Here is a 17,416-nt window from a genome sequence, read left to right as displayed (position 1 = left end):
GGCTTTGCAGGGGACTGACAAAGTGATGGCGAGGGTTTTGCACATCCGCCTTTGATGTTTGGCTGTTTTACCTTTGCTTCGTGGAACTTTGGAACATTCTCATGCCAAACACCTGAATGTTTGCTTTTTTCTGCTTCCCAGCCTCCCCAATGCCTCCTCACAGCTGCTCTGCTGCACTTCCTCTCTTGTTGTAGTTGCTCCTCTTCATGTAAGCAAGAGCAGAAGCACTAATCCCTGGAGGGCATTGCCCTTGCCAGGGATTTTGGGAATCTCCCAGAGCTGGCACCCCAGCCCTGGGTGCAGCATGTGTTAGCCCAGCCAGGGCAGGGCACCACCCTTGGCCTCCAGAAACCCCCTGCCCTGTCTCATGAGACAAAGCACCACGGTGGGATAACAGAGGGGTTCCCAGTCCCTGGCTGCTGGCCATTCCCATGGTGGTCTCACATGGCAGGCCGAGCCACTTCTCACTCAGCACGTGTCCCACTCAGTCCCAGCCAGCCTCTCGAGGCTCTCCCTTGGCCTTGGTATTTGTCAGAGGAGTGAAGATCAGGGAAGGAGCTGGGGAGAGGCTGTACCCAGCAGCCAGGCATGCTGTGGGGCAGGAGCAGCCGCTGGAGAGACAGGCTCTGCACACCAGGGGAGGGACCCCACTCTCATGTGGGGCTGGAACCATAACTCCATCCTGCCAAGGCTGCCCCATTAGCATTCTGCACCAGCCTGGCTTTCATAAGCTGCTCTGACTCCGTGAGATAAAAAAGTAATAACACTGCCCTCCATTATTTATTAGCTGCCTTTATGTCTCCCGGCAAAAGTCCTTCCTCCTCCCCGTGCTGAGCTGCTCTGAGATGTGATGCTGCTGTTCCACAGGCCCAGCACCCAGGGCTTCACCAGGCTCCAGGAAATCCATCTCCAGGCTCAGGAGTTGTATTCCAGAGATGACAGGCACTCATTCAGCTCCTGTCCTGCCTTGCTGGATGCCCAGGGTGGCCTCGTGCTCCTGGGACAATTCCCTGCACCTGGCAGGAGGAAACATGGCAATCAGGGTCTGCCTGGCCAGGGTCCCCACAAGGATACTTGCTTTTTGCCCCCATTTCAGGGCTACTAAGTTATTGAATTTTAAATTATTTTAAATTATTTATAATATATTTATAATCTTTAGTATTTTAAATTATTTTGCCTCCAAACTAAAGTTACCACATCAAACAAAGCACGTGCTCATTGTTCAAGTTGGGCTTCAGGGGTGTCTCTGTTCTTTGGGGTCCTGGGGATGATTTTTTTTGCTAGATGGGGTCCCTGGTGTCATGGCCAAGCTGCTCTGGGTATTTTCTGCACCTTGGAGCTGTGCAGTGCCTCCCTCTCTGCGCTCTGCCCTGTGAGGGACGCAAGCACCGCTGTCCCTGCTCACCCGTGATTGTGTTGACTGTATTGACTGAATTAATTACAGCTGAGCTTCAATATTGAAATTACTCAGAGCTCTGGACAGCCAAGCTGAATCAATTAGTTTATTAGTGAGAGCTAAAGCCAGCTGAGCAGGAGAGGGACACTGCACCCTGGGAAAGGAGGCAGAGCAGCTGTCTGTCCTCAGAGATTGCCCCATGCTGCACATTTAAAGTAATCCCTGGGGGTTTGCCCTACACCAGATCATTTCTTTAGCCCTGGTTCCCCAGACCTGGTGAGTACATGATTTAATCTGAAGTGTGCCAAGGCTGAGCTGGCTCCTTGGGCAGCTCTGCAGGAGCACACGGCATCCCCACGTTCTGCAGGGGACGGGAAATGTGCTGGGGGGACAGGAAACTCAGAGGCTGTGACTCACATGTGTGATATTTGTAAGGCCCAAGTATGGATGTGGATAACAGCAACAGAAACTTGTCAGCAGCTAATACAAAGATGTAGGATTGGGGTTAAAGGATGGGTATGTGCTGTTGGCATGCTTCATCAAGCACCCTGGGATTTCCATCAGGGAACGACTCCCCAGTGTGTGCGTGTTCATTTGCTCACTGCAGCGTGTCCTGGCCGTGACACTGGGAATTAAGTGACTCTTTCCAACTCTCTCCAGCTCCAGGTGTATCTCTGCCAGGAGGCTCCAGGTAGGATTTTGGCTCTGCCTGGTGCACAGCCCATTCCAGCTTTCAATTCCCCCACCTTTCACCGTCACTGCTCTGGCCACAGAAACAGAGGTGCTGTTGCACATCCAGGAGTCCAGCTGGAGATTTCCTGGATTTTTCTGGGGAAGCAGCTGGAGGGACACTCTGCTGGGGCATAGCTGGCTCCTCACAGGTGGCAGGGGGTGGCAGTGCCATAGCAATGGTCACCTGAGAAATAGAGAGGTACAGACGTGCCAGAACAGCCGTGTTTCTCTTTTCCTGAGCAGGCTGGCTCACTTTGGCCTCCTGCCCTGGTGAGGGAACCCAGAGCAGGGCCCAAATGCAGCCCCTGCTCCAGGTCCCGTCCTTGGCACGAGCCACCCCAGAGCAGAGGGCCACCATGGCCCATCAGGTGTCTCCTGTAGGTGTAGAAGAGGCCCAGGACCAAATGGAATGGGCTGGGACTGAGGGAATCAATCCCAAAATATAGAAGGTCCCACTGAGATCAGGACTTCAGCGCCTTTCCAAGCTCAGCCTCCTCTTTGGACTAAAAAGCTTCTTTCCTCCTCCTGAAACTTCCAGGAGCAGAAACTTCCCAACCTCCTAAGCTGTCAACATGTCTTGCTTAAATAAGATCTTCACAGGGATGCTCCTGGATCCTTGCAGTTTTATTTATTTAGTTGGTTTAGTTTAAGATTAATCATAAATGGGGAAAGTGCCAGAGACATACAAAAGAGGTTCTAAATAATTCTGAGTGATTGAGAGCACCGTGATTAATGGGATCTGCTGATGCCATTCGGGTGGAAGCAGCCTTCCAAAAAATAGATTTATGTTAAATGGAAAAATACAATAATGTCATTCACAACAGGAGAAAACACGTGGCAGCAGAACCTGCCCTGGACGGCCGTCACACACAATTCAGCCTCACAATGAACCAAACTGAGCTCCTCCACACTCCCTGTGTCCTGATTCAAAATCCATTCATTAGGTTTGATTATCTTCAGCCCTCCCCAAGTGTAATATATTCCTTCTTACAGAATTCACCGTGCTTCATATCAGGCATGGTTTAATATTTCATACAGTTCATTAAGGAACACATTCCGTTCAGCTCACAATGCCTCACTCCTAATGCCATGTTCATCCCTGTGAAACCCCCAAGAAACAGAAAAGATGGGGTGTGGAGAGACACGGGGGTGCAGTGAGATGGTTCTGTGAATGGACCCTGGGAATTAGAGGGGTTTTGCCAAAGGAGAGGGAGCGAGGACGATCCCGGGTTGTGAGGCAGCCGCAGGCAGCGCAGCCCTGGGGCAGCACAGCCTGGAAGGAGATGTCTGGGTTTTCCTTGCTCCTCGTCACACTGAGCTGGGCTGTGATTCCTCCCTCCTGCCACACTCCAGACACGAACCAGGGAGAGCTGCTGTTCGTCCTGTGCTTACCCCACAGGTCTGGTTAAAGCCATAAATCCCGTGAGCGAGCCGGGAACGGTGAAGTGATCGCCTGGCTTGGGGCTGAGGGCAGTGAGGGCTTTTTCCAGGCTCTGGGTGCCTTTAGCCACCTGATTTTAGTCTGGGTTTCCAGCTGAAGTGCCCTGAATGAGCTGTAGCCCCACAGGCCCATGCACACCAGCCCTGCAGCCCGGCTCCAGCAGCCCAGCTCCTCCTCGGTGCCTCGGGGTGTCCTGCAAACACCCCACATCCTCATGGGACCCTGCACAGCCAGGAGCATCTTCTGCCACAGCACCTTCCTCCAGGGCAGGACTGGCAGCAGGAGGCCGAGGGGAGGTAATTCACTCCACACACAATAAACTTGTTTGGATAGGAGGTCCCAGAATTCCCAGAATCACCAGGTTGGAAGAGCCCTTCAAGACCATCGAGTCCAACCCAGCCCTGACCCCTCAACTAGACCATGGCAGCGAGTGCCACATCCAGTCTTTTTATAAACACATCCAGGGATGGTGACTCCAGCACCTCCCCAGGAAGAACATTCCAGTACTTTATTGCTCTTTCTGGAGTCAGCAGCAGATGGGGAGTTCTGCCCTGCTCCAGAATATGGTGAAATGCTGGCAATTTCTCCAAGGAGGGTGAATCAAGCCCCTACATCCACAAGGACACTCTGATAGGCCAAGGTTTCTGTGCAGAGGAGTCTATTATTCCTTCATGTGATGAAAATTAATAATTTATACAGGGACAAAGTGACTTCGCCGTAATTTCTCATTAGCTGTGATTCCTCCTCGGCAGCTGTGGGGATTCCGGAAGGGATCTGAGGTAGGAATAATGGGGATGGATGAAGGAATAATGGGGATGGATGAAGGAATAATGGGGATGGATGAAGATGCCCCTGTGAAGGGCAGAGTGAGCAGCCCTTGTCCTGCTGCCCCATGGGCTCCGTGCTGGGACCAGACAACACCCCAGCAATAAATCTCCCTGGCTGCCCTGTGCATAGCAGATGAAGATGTGTGTTCTACCCAGCCCTCCAGAGCTGGGAATGTCACCAGTGCCCCACAGGACCCTTCTGTCCTTGGCAGAGGGAGCCTGCTAGTGCCCGAGCTCAGAAAGGGAGGCTTTATTCAGTCAGGGAGCAGCAGAGTGCCAGGCTGGGACTGGCTGTGCCATGGTCAGAGGGGTGTTCTGGGCCATGGCTCTCCCTCCTGCATCTCTTCTCTCCAGCACCTGCTTTCTCTAGCCATGCACAGCAGTCCAGGAGAGCAGTGTCTGTTCCTTGTGTCACGTTCAGCAGAAGGGGGGACTCTTTGGAGGCCTCCAGTTTCCACTCCCTGGCAATCCCAGTCCTTCCTGAGGGCAGCTCCAACCTACCAGCAGCAGATAAGCCCAATCCTGCAAAAATTCTGCTTTCAGCTGTCCCCTCATACACATGTTTATGCTCCTGTTTCTCCTCTGGCAAAAGGAACCTGGGATAATTCAGTGTGCTGGCACCAGCAGTGGTGATGCAGGTGGTGCTCCAGGGCCACGACACCTGCCTGGGGCAAGGACCCAGGTGTGGCCTCAGGTCCTCCCTGGTGTTCCCTTTGCACAAGTGTTCCCTTTGCACAAGTGCTCCCTCGCTCTCATCCTTCTCCCTTTCTCCCCCTCTCCTCTCAGCCCCCTGCTGCCCCATCCCAAATGCCAGGAGCTGTTTGGTGTTTGGTCTCATCCTCCCCCTCTAGAAAGATGAAAATTCTGGTAGACCCAAGAGTCAGGGCTGGAAAAGAGGTTAGGACTTGGGCATTTCAAATGGGGATGGATGGCTTTAGCCCCAAACTCTCTTGTGTTTTTTTTTTTTTTTTCATTCCAGAGCAACATTCCTGCCTCCACCACTGGGCTGGATTTCTGCCTTTTTTCCTTTTCCTCCTCCCACCAGATTTGCTTGCACAGAAGAATCACAAGAACAGAAGGTGAAGCTAGATCTTTCTCCCCTGTTTTTTTTTAAATTTTATTTTGGCATCCATTGCCTGCTTTTTGCCAAACTGCTCCAATTCCTCTTCCCCGGTGCCCACGCTGCCTGCCCAGCATGGGGGACACGCAGCACCAGCAGTGCCAGGCGTGGTGGCCATCGCAAGAGGACGGGGTGGCACAAACACCAACCCAAAACCCAGGGGAAGCACCTGTGTGGGTTTGGATCACCCTGTGACGAGGAGCTGCTGTCTCCCAGTGGGTGGGAAGGGCTCATCACCGCGGGTGGAAGCCCTGGAGCTCCCCACCTGCACCCTCATTGCCTCTCCTAAATGCAGTCAGAGGGTTTAATCATCCTTCCCACCTTTCTTCAAAGCCTTCCCAGCTTTACTACATCCCTTTCCACCTGTGCAGTGCTCGGTGTGTGGGTGCACGGGGAATTTATCCAGTGGCAGCGTGATTGGGGCTGTTTTGCTCTGTTCTCTGAGTAATCCCTAATGTTCGAGATGTGTTTTTTCTTTTATCTCTGCTGAGCAATGAGCTGATGTTTTCAGAGAACTATCTATTATAACCCCGAGATCTTGTTCCTGAGAGTTAATAATCAGCTCAGAGCCCATCATTTTATTTCTGAAGTCGGGGATGGCTTCTCCCACGTGTGCCACTATTTATCCGCACTGCATTTCTCCTGTCACTTTCTTGGCCGGTCACTCACTTCAAGGTCCTTCTGCAATTCCTCACGGTCACTCCTTGTCCTTAATATCCAAAATAACATGGAAGCATTAACAAAAAGCTCTCATTTCACCCTCCACTCCCTTCCTCTCCCAGGGAGCCTCCATCTATGGTCTAGGAGAAATTTTGGGGAAACTTATGGACCCACAGAAAAATTGTGACCCCTGGAAAGGGATGGGAGAGAAGAACCCGTGTGGCTGCCCCTGGTCCTGATGGGCATCAGCCTCTGGGAGCAGTGGGAACAGGCTCCAGGCAACCCAAGCAACAGATATCTGCAGGGACAGCTTGTTTTGATACATTACCCCCAAGATTCATCAGTAAATGGGACTGAAGAGCCTTTAATGACCATAAAGAGTGAAAAATTCCAGTGGAGGGATGGCTGTGGCTTTCCTGCTCAAGCAGATGCTCATCAGAATTGGTACTCTCCAGGGAATTGTTCCAGAAGGTGGATGGAATAAAGTGATTCACAGTATTAAAAAAATAAAATAAAAAGAGAGACATCAGAGCTCCTGGAAGCTGTTCAGTTGGAACCGGGAAGGCTGCGAATAACAGACGCCCAAGGGAACCAATGTTTGAAGCCAAAGCAATTTGGGTAGCAGGACAGGCTTGGGGGAAAAAAACCACACAGATTTTGGATTCTGCTGCACATCGATGCTAAAAAAGAAGCCACACATGTTGTGAATGTACAGCCCAGGAACACATTTTGTAGGCACAGTCCTAATGTGGCACGTGGTGTGCTCGTTCCTATTATTGATAATAGCTAACTGCAGCTCCTCCTCCTGCTTTTCCCTGCTCAGCCATGGAAAACATGGGCTCCAGATGCTGTTAAGCAGCTTTAGAAATTTCCAGGTGACCATATACAGGCTGTTTTGTGGGTCTGCCTTGAACCTGCAGGGTTTACAGCACAGAGCAGCTGTGTCCAGGGTGGGATGGATCCATTTGTTTCCTATATTGGCACCTAAAAGGGAGGGCTGGGGAGGCACATTCCACCCGAGTAGCTCTGGCATCAGCTTTATTCGACCAGTGAAGCAAGAATGGCAGGATTCAATCTGACCAGAAGTACTTCTCTCAAAAACGTCAGATGCTGCCTCGAGCCCCCACAGAGCTCACCTACAAGAGGGTGTTTTCCTTCTGCAAACCAGAATCAAACCTCTCCACTCCCTTTTATCTCACTTAGAAGCCCAGGGGAATCCCTGGGGAGCTGGTGATAAATCAACTTTTCTCTGGGAGGAGAGGAAGAAATGTTCTTCATCTTCCTCTTCCCAAGCCACAGTCTGGCCTCTGTGCTCTCCAGGTTTCTGTCTGTGTGAAGTGACAAGGGACAGTCTCTGCCCTTGTCCCTGCAGAGCACCCCAGGCACACCGAGGGGAGGTTCTGTGCCTCTGAGCCAGCCCAGCGCTGCAGGGAGGACACTGCACACCCTGACAGCTCTTAGTGCTGAACCATCCAGTTCAGGACCACCCAGTGCCACCCCTGCCAGGGCAGGGACACTTCCCACTGTCCCAGGTGCTCCCAGGCCCACTGTCCAGCCTGGCCTTGGGCACTGCCAGGGATCCAGGGGCAGCCACAGCTGCTCTGGGCACCCTGTGCCAGGGCCTGCCCACCCTGCCAGGGAGCAATTCCTGCCCAATATCCCATCCAGCCCTGCCCTCTGGCAGTGGAAGCCATTCCCTGGGTCCTGTCCCTCCAGCCCTTGTACCAAGTCCCTCTCCAGGTCTCCTGGAGCCCCTTCAGGCCCTGGCAGGGACTCTGAGCTCTCCTTGGAGCCTTCTCCTCTCCAGGTGAGCAGCCCCAGCTCTCCCCAGCAGAGGGGCACCAGCTCTGGGACCGGCTCCATGGCCCCTCTGGACTCTCTCCAGCAGCTCCAGGTCCTTCTGGTGTTTGGGACACCAGAGCTGGAGGCAGCTCTGCAGGGGGGTCTCAGCTGAGCAGAGCAGGGGGGTCTGCTGTGATTTATGACAGTGCTGGTCTCATTTGAGAGTAACATTTTCTTTGTAGCTGATAATATCTACAGTGACCTTTCCATATCTGACATCAATTCTACCTGAAACTTCCAGAAACTTATTTTATTAAAGATGCTGGGGAAGTTTACCAGGCTGGTAAAACAACTCCATCCACACCTACAATTGATGTCCCAGCCCTGGGGGCCTGGGATGTCTCTGCCTGGAATGCAGCTGGTCTGACAGTGTCAGGATAGCCCCCGAGAGCTGCTGCAGCTGCTGGTGTTTGCTGCTGAGCTGTTTGTGCACACCCAGGTCTCCTGTGCTGTCCTGGCATTATGAACACACGTGGTTCTCGTAGCACCCCTGGTGTTTCTCCTGGAGCTTTCACACAGAAGCAGTTCCCTTTTTTCCAAATCCACTGCAGTGTCCATCTGGGTCCTCTGCAGCACCACAGACCCTGGGCTCCACCACTCAGTCTTGAAGGGCAACAAAAACCTCTTCCCACTCAGAGGCCAGAGATGTGTTGGGTGATTTGCAGACTGAACCCAACTTTGGTGGTTCTGGTCCCCCAGAAGTGATAGAGAAGCCGCTGGCCAGTGTGGTGGTGAGCCCACCCCACGAAGGCCCCTGTGTGGCCATGGCAAGGTTTTGTAGGTGGGATGATGATTTCCTGTGGGGACTGGAGGAAGATGGAGCACAGCAACAGGGACAGAGCAGCTGTGAGCTGAGCATCTGTGATGGATGGCGAAAGCACCATCAGATCTCACATTGTGCCCTAAATCTCCAGCTCCACCCTGGGGAGGAGTCCCCTCACCAGATGCCACCTGGGCCACCCATCTCCACCAGCCACAGCCACGTGGGGCCAGACACCACCTCCAAAATGCCTTAGGAGGGCACCTGGGCGCTCAGCTCATGCCAGCAGGAGGATGAGGATGGGGCCGGTACCAGCAGGAGGATGAGGATGGGGTCGGTGCCGGCAGGAGGATGAGGATGGGGTCGGTGCCGGCAGGGGGATGGAAGCGTGGATCACCCCCGGCCCCTGACTCACATTGGGTCCCCACGGGCTCGGCGTGACAGCGCGGCTGCCTGCGGTCGTCTATGGCAACTGAGCCACCTTGGAAGGCTGCACTGCCTGTGTGGGCTTGAAATTGTGGTTGGTTTTGTTCCCTCTTGGGAAAAAAAAAAAAAAAAGAAAGAAAAAAAAAAAGGCAATTTGATTTGTATGTAACTCTGAATAAATTCCTTGTTAACCTTTCCAGCCATCTGGAAGGAGTCACTCCTCGCTGCGGGCCGTGGGAGGCAGCGATGCCTCTGCTGGCAGGTTTTGCAGGGGTTGGCACGGAGGGAGCCCCTGCAGGGTGGGAGCCAGGAGCCCTGGAACACCCCCGGAGCTGCCGGATCGGGGGCTGTGCAGGGCTGGCCCAGCCCCTCGCTGCCTGCCGGGGTGCACAGAGGGAACCCCTTGTGAGGAGGGGTCTCCCCTCGCTCAGGGGAGCTCACCCTGCCCCAGCCCTGCTGGACACCCGGGCTCTGCAGCTGGGGCTTGGGGGCTCAGCTCTGCTCCAGCGCTGCCTCCCGTGCCGGGGGGGAAGAGCCGAGGGTGAATCCAGTCCATCCACACCCCGGAGTGCCACTCGGCCAAAGGCTTCCCCCCCTGGGCTCCGCAGCAGCCCCTGGTGAATCTGTTCCGAGCCTGCAGGGAATTCCTTCTCCTGCAAAGGCTTCCTGTGGAGTCTCCTCTTGGCAGGCACCGGGGCTGGCAGTCCTCACCTGTGTCTGACAGTGTCTGACAGTGCTCACCTGTGTCTGACAGTGCTCACCTGTGTCTGACAGTGTCTGACAGTCCTCACCTGTGTCTGACAGTGCTCACCTGTGTCTGACAGTGTCTGACAGTGCTCACCTGTGTCTGACAGTGCTCACCTGTGTCTGACAGTCCTCACCTGTGTCTGACAGTGCTCACCTGTGTCTGACAGTCCTCACCTGTGTCTGACAGTGTCTGACAGTGCTCACCTGTGTCTGACAGTGTCTGACAGTCCTCACCTGTGTCTGACAGTCCTCACCTGTGTCTGACAGTGTCTGACAGTGCTCACCTGTGTCTGACAGTGTCTGACAGTGCTCACCTGTGTCTGACAGTGCCTGACAGTTCTCACCTGTGTCTGACAGTGCTCACCTGTGTCTGACAGTGCTCACCTGTCTGACAGTGCCTGACAGTGCTCACCTGTGTCTGACAGTGCTCACCTGTGTCTGACAGTGCTCACCTGTGTCTGACAGTGTCTGACAGTGCTCACCTGTGTCTGACAGTGTCTGACAGTCCTCACCTGTGTCTGACAGTGCTCACCTGTGTCTGACAGTGTCTGACAGTGCTCACCTGTGTCTGACAGTGTCTGACAGTCCTCACCTGTGTCTGACAGTGTCTGACAGTGCTCACCTGTGTCTGACAGTGCTCACCTGTGTCTGACAGTGCTCACCTGTGCCTGGCAGTCCTGACCTGCACCTCATGCAGCCCTGCCTGTCCCCTGGCAGTGCTGGGTGGCAGGAGGGATGAGCAGAGGGGACAGGGGACACTGCCACCCCTCTGGCAGCCTGGACAATGGGGTCAATTGCAGTTTCTGCAGATGAGAGAGAGAAGGGGCAGCACCAGCCAGATAAACACAATGCAACTTTATTTTCTTTCTTTCTCTGCTCCTTTTAAAATTTATAAATATTTTGAAAGCTTTCCAAAGGGAGGGAAAAAACACCAAGTTGTACATGAGTGACTCATGCACAACTCATGCACACTCAATGCAGTGTCACTGTGTTCATTAAGAAAGAAGGAAATCAAATAATTAACCGGGCTGAATAAAGAAGAATCTTTTGGTTGACTAAGAGAGGGGAATGCACTTTGCAACGGGTGGGATAAAACAGGAGCATGGCTGCTTTCCAGCCCTGCTGAGCTCTGTCTGAAGGTCTTAATTATAAGCAGCTCAAAAAAAACCAACAACAACAAAAAAACAACAGCCAACAAGAAAAGGAATTTACAACACAAAAGAAATAAATTGGATCTCAGATGCCTCTATACATATTTAATCATTGGGATGCTGATGAAGAGGAATCTTTAATATGAGCTGTCTCCATGCAGCTTTGCTCACCGAGGGCTCTGGGGGAGGCACGGTGCCCGGGTGCTGGCGGATTTGGCCAGTGTGAGGGATGCCAGCAAGGTGCAGACTGGCAGCCAGAGAGGAGCAGCACCCGGCCTTTGGGTGTGGGAGCTTGGCCAGAACACCGGCAGGATCAGGGACCTCCTTGGAGAGCAATCCAGGCTCGGTGGCTCAGCTTCCAGAGACACCAAAGGTCAGTGAGGCTCTGGCTGATTCCAAGAGCATCTAAAGCCCAGGCTGGGCACGGAAAACCCTGGCTCAGCCCCTGCCACCGTGGAGCACCAGGGATGATCGCAGCCCTCTGTCATTTTTAAGCCAATTCTCTCTCATTTTTAAGCCAGTCTCACTAAGCCCTCTCTAAACTCATTTAATTCGTTTCACCATCTCAGCTGTGATAACCACTGAGATTATTCGCCTTTACCCCATGGCAAATCCCGACTCTCCTGAACCTTCTTCCCCTTTATCGATCTCCCACAACCTCCCAGGGAAACATTTCCACTGCCTCGTTGAAGGGCTGGGTTTAGATGTTATCTCTCTGCCTGTGTTTGTGTTTGCATGGCGCAGCCTCATTAATTAGGATGTCTTGTTGGACACAGCACAGTCTTCGGGGAGTCCCCCCAGTGATTTGTTTACAGATGTCAGGTTAGCAATAAATTGGGAGAAATAATTGACCTTTCCTGTAAGACTTTGCTAATCCTGTTTCTTCTTAACCGTTTCCAATTTTTAGTGTGCAGTGGTGTTTTTCTTAATCAATTGTTCAGACTGTGAGAACATCACGGGAGATGCGACCAGAACGCGCCGTGGTGATGCAATTTTAATGATTCATTCTCTCCCTCTCATAAATTCATTGCATTTCATATTTCTTCGGGTGCTGACTTTGGAAGTTTTCAAGACTTTAAGTAGTTTTTCTGTTTGATTTTTTTCTTTTAACAATTAGAGTGGCCTTCTTGGTATGAGTTGTGTTGCTGCAACAGGCTGTGGGCAGGATCCACTTGCTGGAATGATGCAGGCGTGGAGCAGGGAGCTCATCCCAGCCTCAAGACCTGGCTTGCCAAAGCAGATTCCAGCTCGAATGCAAAGAGGAGAGTCAGCAGAACATTTCTATTAAAAACTGTTACTTTTAAACAAGTTAATTTCCCCCATGAATCAAGCTGCTGTAAGGAGAAATCCCGTGTGGCAATCTAAGTATAATTGTGATATTCTCATTAGAAGTGCTCAGACTGAATCGCTTTCATTTTTATTTTTTTATTTATTTTTTTTTAAGAAGGAATTCAAACTTTAGGAAGTTAAATGACTTGGAAAAGATCCAGCTTTTGATTTAAGGGAAATTGTTCTGCTGTTATTCTGCATTCCAGAAATGATAAAAAACACTTCAGGTTTCGAAAACAAAACCTGGGGAATTGGAACCTTTTATTTCATGCAAAATAAAACTATGGGGCTTTTCCACGTCAGTTATTTCAGGGGAGTGATAACATCCCTGATAAAGCAGCTGCACTAGCACCTAATGCTGCTATTAACATGCAAGTGTGGGTCCTTATCCTGATGCCTGACAGCGAGCGAAACAGCGATGAAGTGTTCTGCAAGGAAACCCTTTCTGCAGCTAATCACCTCATTAGAAATTCAGGAATTGTCCCCGATCAGTCGCAGTCACCTCAGAGCAGAGCGGCGGGGCCGGGGCCGGGCGGGCTCAGCCGGGACAGGCTCGGGCACACGGAGCCCTGAGCTGACTTTGGGGGATCTCAGAGCCCTGAGCTGACTTTGGGGGATCTCAGAGCCCTGAGCTGACTTTTGGGGCACACACGGAGCCCGGACAGCCCCGGCAGGTGATAAATCACACCTGCATTAGGAGAAGCTGTTATCCTGTACGGCAGCGCTGTGAATGAGGTGTTATCTCCCGGCTGTAATTGCCGGAGGGATGCTCTGCCTCAGCCCCTCGCAGCTGGGAGAGGGGATGGGGATGGGGAAAGGGAAAGGGAAGGGGATGATGTGGGGATGAGGATGGGGATGGGGAAAGGGAAGGGGATGATGTGGGGATGAGGATGGGGATAGGGATGGGGATGGGGAAGGGGATGATGTGGGGATGAGGATGGGGATGGGGAAAGGGAAAGGGAAGGGGATGATGTGGGGATGAGGATGGGGATAGGGATGGGGATGGGGAAGGGGATGATGTGGGGATGAGGATGGGGATAGGGATGGGGATGGGGAAGGTGTGGGGAAGGTGTGGGGTTGAGGATGGTGAGGGGATGAGGATGGGGAAGGTGTGAGGATGATGAGGTGGGATGAATTTTTCTGTCTCACCTCTACAAACAGCACCAGGGATTTGGGGCACCGTGGGTGCTGCTCATCCAGAAGCAGAAGGACACTTGTGCACCTCAATAATTCAGTTATTTTAACCCAAGTGCATTCTCTGGGAGAAATATTTGACAAAAAGTCAAGGCAGCATAGCAAGGTCCATGAGGTGGAAGGGGACTCTCGATGTTTTGCTTAGAATTAAAAAAACATGTTGATAATTTAGAGAAAAGCCCTCTACATGTTTCAGGCAGTCTCTTGCCAAAGGCACTCTTGTCCCTTTGGGTTTCCAAGCAAGTTTTGGGAAGGGGAATCAGTGGCTGAACCTTTGTAGCCAGGAGGGAAATCTGATTTTCTTGCTCTCCTTCAGGAATTTTTGGCTCCTAGGGTACAACTTTGGAGTGTTGCTGCCTAGAGCACGGCAGTGTCACCAGCAGGGACCAGGCTGGTGTGTCCTGCTCCGGGCTCAAATATTCCCAGAGCCCATCCCTGCCTGCTTGCCCTGGGCAGCAGCACAGCCCCGGGGCTGGGGCTGCAAACCCCCAGCCTGTGCAAACCAGGCCAGGGGTGGCTGAGCACCAGGGTGTGCCTGGGCAGGGGCTCTCACAGGCCACATCCCACAGGGAACAATCCCCCAGCTGTGCCTTTGGGACTGGGGGACACAGATGCTCAGCTGGCCTTGCTGGGCCTTTAATTTAACACAATTTAATTGAATTTGGGTTTATTCTATTTTGCCTTTTCTTTTTCCCTTCTCCCTTTCCCTTCTCCCTTTTCCTGTTTTCCCCCTCCCCTGCCCTTCTGCTGCCTGCCCATCCCCACTGGCAGCACTTTCCAGGTGCCCACAGCCCTGCAGCCCTTCTGGCTGTGACATTCCCTCTCCCGGGAGAGGCCAGCACAGCTCTTCCAGCAGGTCTTCTGATGGTTGTCTCGCTCTGTCCTGGGAAAATTTGGGCTCTGGGAATGTTCCTTGCTCATTCAGGGCTGTCCCCACACGGGTCAGTGACAGGGCTCATGGCAGGGAGGGGACATCCAGCAGAGACATCCCCAGGGCCCTGCTCCGAGGGACAGATGGCACCATGGTCACAGAGATTTGTGCTGCTCGGGACAAAAAGCTGAACATGAGCTTTCAAACGAGGCCATTCCAGCTGTGGGATAACAGAGCTCACAGCTCCCCTTCAGCAGGAATGGGGCTCCCCTCGCTGGAAAGCAGCCTGGAGAGGATCTCCTGCTCCCTCCCCTGTTAAAAATGGGCTCTCCCTCCCCGCCAGGAGGGTGGGTTTAATTATAAACTAAAAACAGACCCATCTGCTTGGGTGGGTGTGGGTGGTTTTTCCCCAAACTGGTGGGGTTTGGCCACTTTTCCTCCTAATTTAAGCACAGAGAAATGAAAATTATTAAACTCTGGTGTGGATGAAGGCTGCTGCAAACTGTACCCACCAAGCTGCTTTTGTTGGGACACAGAGTGGAAAAATGGCAATGAACCAGCAGTGCCACGTCCCCATCCCTGTCCCTGTGTTAATTCTCACCCCTCCTCATGGCAGCACAGCGAGGCTCCTGGAGAAGCACAGTGGGAGCAATCCCCCTTCAATTTTGGGTTCACTCAGGGTTATTTTAATAAATTCCTACTCAGTACCTGCTGTTGGATGAGACTCTCCCCTTCCTGCTGGGCTGTGTGTTTGTTGTGCTGTGATTATTTAGGTTTGTTTGAACTCTCTGTGCTGCAGGGCTTCTTAATGGAGGGGAAAGTCATGCAATTGCACAAAGCTAAGCAGAACTGGAGCTAAGAGGAGTTGGGAATAATATAAATAAAATAACCCCAAACCAACAGGATAAACAACAGTTACTGGGTGCCATCACAACACAAACAAGCTGTGTGAGGCATCTGACCCTGGAGAAAGCTGCAGGCACAGCAAAAAATCCTTAAATAACTATTGGCAAAATTATTAAAGCTAAATCAAGTATCATTTAGGCTAGAATATATTGTAGACAAGACCTGAAAGCTCCCAAGCCTGATTTGTGAGGGCACTAGAGGGCTGTGGGTGTTGGGGGCACAGCACAGCTCTGAGTGGGGTTTGGCAGAGACCCAGGGGGTCACAGGACACAAACTGTGGAGCCACCAGCTCCAAATGAAGATATTTAATGACAGAATTATTATTCCCAGGGCTGGATCTTCCCAGTGGTTGCACCTGAGGCGTTCCCAGCTTGGGGGCTCCATAGCCCTGAGGATTGCTCCTGCGGAAGGGCCCTGCCTGCCAGCCCCCAAGGGTCTCCAGGAGGGACGAAGAGGAGGATTTTGGCTGAGGAAGGCCATTAAACCCTGCTCCCTCCACTCCAGGCTCCCCAGCAGGGCTGACTGTGCTGCTCCAGGGGCTCAGACCCTGAGCTCAGCACAGATTTAACCCTCTGACAAATGGGGGCCTGAATGAGAGCACCAGAGTTTAGAGCCTGTTTTAGGAGCCTGCCTACATCATAAATCCAAGAGAGCTGAGCTCAGCAGCCTTCCCCAAGTGGTGCCCCCAGAGCAGACACGAGCCCAGCACCGTGTGAGGCTGCAAAGCAGAACCTGCAGCTGTGAAACCCACGAGAGTGGGAGCTGGGTCTGTGCCAGGGACGGCTCAGAGCCCTGGGAAAAGCTCCTGGAACGCTGCAGCACAGCATCAAACAGGGAGAGGGGATGGGCCCTCCTGGAAATGTTTAGTGGGACAGTCCGAGCCCCCAGCCCCTCCTGGCCACGTCCCCTGGGAATGGCAGCGAGTGCTGCTGCTGGTGACTCCTGTAGGATGGGAGGATGCCCTGGTTACTCCTTTAGGGTCGTGGCCTATTGGGGTTTTAGTGCTGAGCGTGTTTATTTCCTGCAGGCATGGAAGGACCAGCCCAAAGACGTTTGGCAGGAACCAGAGATGTTTGAAAGGAGCAGCTGGCAGGGAGCACAGTGATTCCAGAAGGTTCTTGGCTCCATCCACCTCAAAGCCAAGGCTCTTCCCAGCTCCTCACTCTCAGGAGCTTTTCCTCTGCTGGAATTGCTGGCTGAGGGATGACCCCAGTGCAGGCTCCGTGGCACAAGTTGAACTCCCAGCTACTGTGACAGGGAGAAATAAGATTTTTCCTTTGATCAGTCGTGTGTAACCTTTGAGAGCTGAACTGCCTTTTGGGCTGCCTCTGCCCCTCCATCCCCTGGGGTAACAGTGCATGAAAATTAGGAGCTGAAGACATCAGCAAAGCTGGAGCACGGGAGCAAAGCTGAGCCCTGAATTGTGCAGAGTCATCAGGGACAGCTTTTCTCCCTCTGCACGGTGCTGCCACTCCTCCTGCTTGTCCTCGCAGCAAAAATGGAAACCAGGACATGTTTCATTACCCTGCCTCACTCCCTGCACTGCCCAGAACTCTGGCACAAGTGGCAAATGTCTCTTGTTCTGCTGCTGCGAGGCTGGATCTGGGACTGCCCAGAGCATGGCTGTGCTGGGCTTGCTCACCTCACCCATTCTCCCAGCTCTTCTCTGAACTCACCCCAGCCTTGGGGAGCTTGTTCTGTCTTCCCAGAAGAGGCCCAGGGAAGTGGGATGGAATATTGTTTATTAGTTATATTATATAAATTATATAAATATTATTTATATTTATGTTATAATATTGTTTATAAAGCCTTACCTATGGGTAACAAAAGAGAAGCTGGAGAGCATCCACCCACCTCTGCCCCTTTCCTTCTGCTGCAGAGCTCCTCTCTGAGCTGCTGAACATCTGCTTGTGCACCACAAGGCCTCCAAACCAGCCTGGGAAGCTGAACCATCCATGCAGGCACTGAGGGAACCCGGGAAGTTTGGATTAAAAGCTCATTTTATTTCCTTATA

General features: G+C 52.5%; 1 long non-coding RNA gene across 1 annotated transcript; it reads left to right on the top strand.

Moving 5' to 3' along the window:
• Window positions 1–1,520: 1,520 nt before the first annotated feature.
• Window positions 1,521–9,131, top strand: LOC148182990 (uncharacterized). Its single transcript, XR_015774012.1, has 5 exons — window positions 1,521–1,672; window positions 1,961–2,087; window positions 4,269–4,348; window positions 5,376–5,475; window positions 6,299–9,131. It is a non-coding gene; the product is annotated as an uncharacterized LOC148182990 (long non-coding RNA).
• Window positions 9,132–17,416: the final 8,285 nt, after the last annotated feature.

The sequence above is a fragment of the Pseudopodoces humilis genome, chromosome 17 (genome assembly GCF_049639895.1).
Source record: "Pseudopodoces humilis isolate 2021_Gansu_Grassland_sample_001 chromosome 17, ASM4963989v1, whole genome shotgun sequence".
In the NCBI taxonomy this organism is placed as follows: Eukaryota; Metazoa; Chordata; class Aves; order Passeriformes; family Paridae; genus Pseudopodoces; species Pseudopodoces humilis.
This window is presented reverse-complemented; position numbering and strand designations above follow the sequence as displayed.